Source organism: Canis aureus, chromosome 15 (assembly GCF_053574225.1).
Source record: "Canis aureus isolate CA01 chromosome 15, VMU_Caureus_v.1.0, whole genome shotgun sequence".
Taxonomy (NCBI): Eukaryota; Metazoa; Chordata; class Mammalia; order Carnivora; family Canidae; genus Canis; species Canis aureus.
In genome coordinates this window covers 1,191,466-1,193,463 of record NC_135625.1, presented here as the reverse complement: position 1 = coordinate 1,193,463, position 1,998 = coordinate 1,191,466, and the positions used below count along the sequence as shown (strand labels likewise).

Here is a 1,998-nt window from a genome sequence, read left to right as displayed (position 1 = left end):
TGTGTGTGTGTAATGTATGTTCTATGTATTCTTGACTCAGGATCACAAATGGCTATTTTTAAACGATTTAATTTGACGTTTCCTAGTTATGAAAAATACAAATAGCTTTCTCTGAAAACATCAGCTTAATTTTCCCATGAAACCGAGCTGTATTTCTCATTACAGTACAAGCCCACGTGTTGACCTGGCTCCCAAATTACTGGCCTATCGCAGTCAGGGTGCTGGAGGGGCACAGAAGCACGGCCTTGCGGCTTTTAAATATACACACGAAAAGAATAAAAGAGCTTTATGGGTGTCTGTGTGTGTCTGGCTTCTAAAATACATGAGCCAATCGCAAAGTGCCGGGTTTCAGACAACTTATTCCAGAGCCGTAATTTAATATTTTTTTGTTCTTCCTTCATCAAGGCCTATTTTATACCTTCTTGCATAAAGTGCCTTCATGTTTAAGCTCCGAGGTAGGTGTGCGTAATCGTTTGAACACACAATAGGCCGACACGACACTGCGACAACACAGGCAGGATCGAAATGAGCCTAATCAACATAAAATTGAAAAATCGAAATCACATTTGAACCCGAAATTACACACGCTTTTCATCCCGCAATTCTTCTGCTTTTCTCACATCCAGGGACCGATGTGCACGGCCAGGTCGTCCTGAGGAATTCGGGATTTGTTATCTAGCTACCTCAAAATGTTTTAATTACGACGAGGAAGCCGCCTTTGCAGAACTTCACTGCTTCTCAGAGCTATTTTTATACGAGAGAACTTACCTTTTCAATCTGTATTTGTGCATCGATTGCCTATTTTAAAATGACAAAAAGGAAAAAAAATACGTGAGATTTATGAAGGCTCAAAAGTAGGATCAACAAAAATTCATCGCAAATGTATTTGAAAAAGCTGAAGATTTCGGGATTTCTGCGGGACACGTTGGTTCCGGCTCTGAGTACTCCTTTACCGGGACGGAGACTGTGACCGAGAGCGCCAGCAAATCCGCAGAAGTCCGGCAGACGCCACACTGGGCCAGCCCGACCCTGTGCTCCCTCCCAGGGACCCCGGACCTGCCAAGGGGACGCCTCGCTTTTCGAGAATCTGTCCATTTGCATCAAAATCAAGGGAATTAGAACAATGAACATTCTGCTGTCACAGCAGAACTTCGTGCATCGAACACGCACGTGTAACAGTGAGCTGTGCTGCGCTGCCAGCGGCTTCCTAGAGTGTCCGGGAAAAGCAGGAGTGGGTTCCCCAAAATGAGGGGTCACGCGGAGTGTCACCTTGTTCTGCCCCGTGGTCGCAGACCGCAAGGCCCCGAGTTAGTCAGCATGTCTGAGGAGGAAGCCGGTGCAGTTCCTATCAACACGACGCTCCCAGGCCGCGGCTGCATTTGAGTGAAACTGTGTGGCCGGGGGATCCGACAACAAGGACCGCGACCCAGCGCCCTGGCCCCGGCCGGCCGCGCGCCTGCTGACCTGGGCGGAGGCCAGGAAGGTGGCGGGAGCGTCAGGGAGGCCGGGGGACGGCAGGGCTAGGGAGGGACACCCGCGTGAGGCCAGTCGCAGGCAGCGGCTGAGAGCCACGGCCCCGCCAGCTGGAGGCACAGTCAGGAGGGGACACCTGCCGGGCATCATGTTTGCTGCCCCGGGGCTCGCTGGGCACGACCCGGCCGTGCGCTCGGCTCAAACCACTGCGGCCGCACACCGTGACCCTCCCGGTCTCTGCCCAGCTGCGACACGCTCCGCTGCCTCCCTCCCCTCCCCTCCCCTCCCCTCCCCTCCCCTCCCCTCCCCTCCCCTTCCTTTCCTTTCCTTTCTTTTCTTTTCCTTTCCTTTCCTTCCTTTCCTTTTTTCTTCCTTTCTTTTCCTTTCTTTTCCTGTCCTTTTTGTCCTTTACTTTCTTTTCTTTCTTTCCTTTTTTCTTCCCTTCCTTTCCATTCCTTCCTTTTTTCTTCCTTTCCTTTCCTTTTTTCTTCCTTTCTTTTCCTTTTCTTTTCTGTCTTTTTTTGT

General features: G+C 50.6%; 1 long non-coding RNA gene across 1 annotated transcript; it reads right to left on the bottom strand.

The window, feature by feature from the left end:
• Nucleotides 1–273: 273 nt before the first annotated feature.
• LOC144283904 (uncharacterized) lies at nucleotides 274–1,538 on the bottom strand. The gene is made up of 3 exons (XR_013352403.1): nucleotides 1,270–1,538; nucleotides 769–798; nucleotides 274–531 (listed from the first exon to the last, which is right to left on the bottom strand). It is a non-coding gene; the product is annotated as an uncharacterized LOC144283904 (long non-coding RNA).
• Between the last annotated feature and the right edge of the window lie 460 nt (nucleotides 1,539–1,998).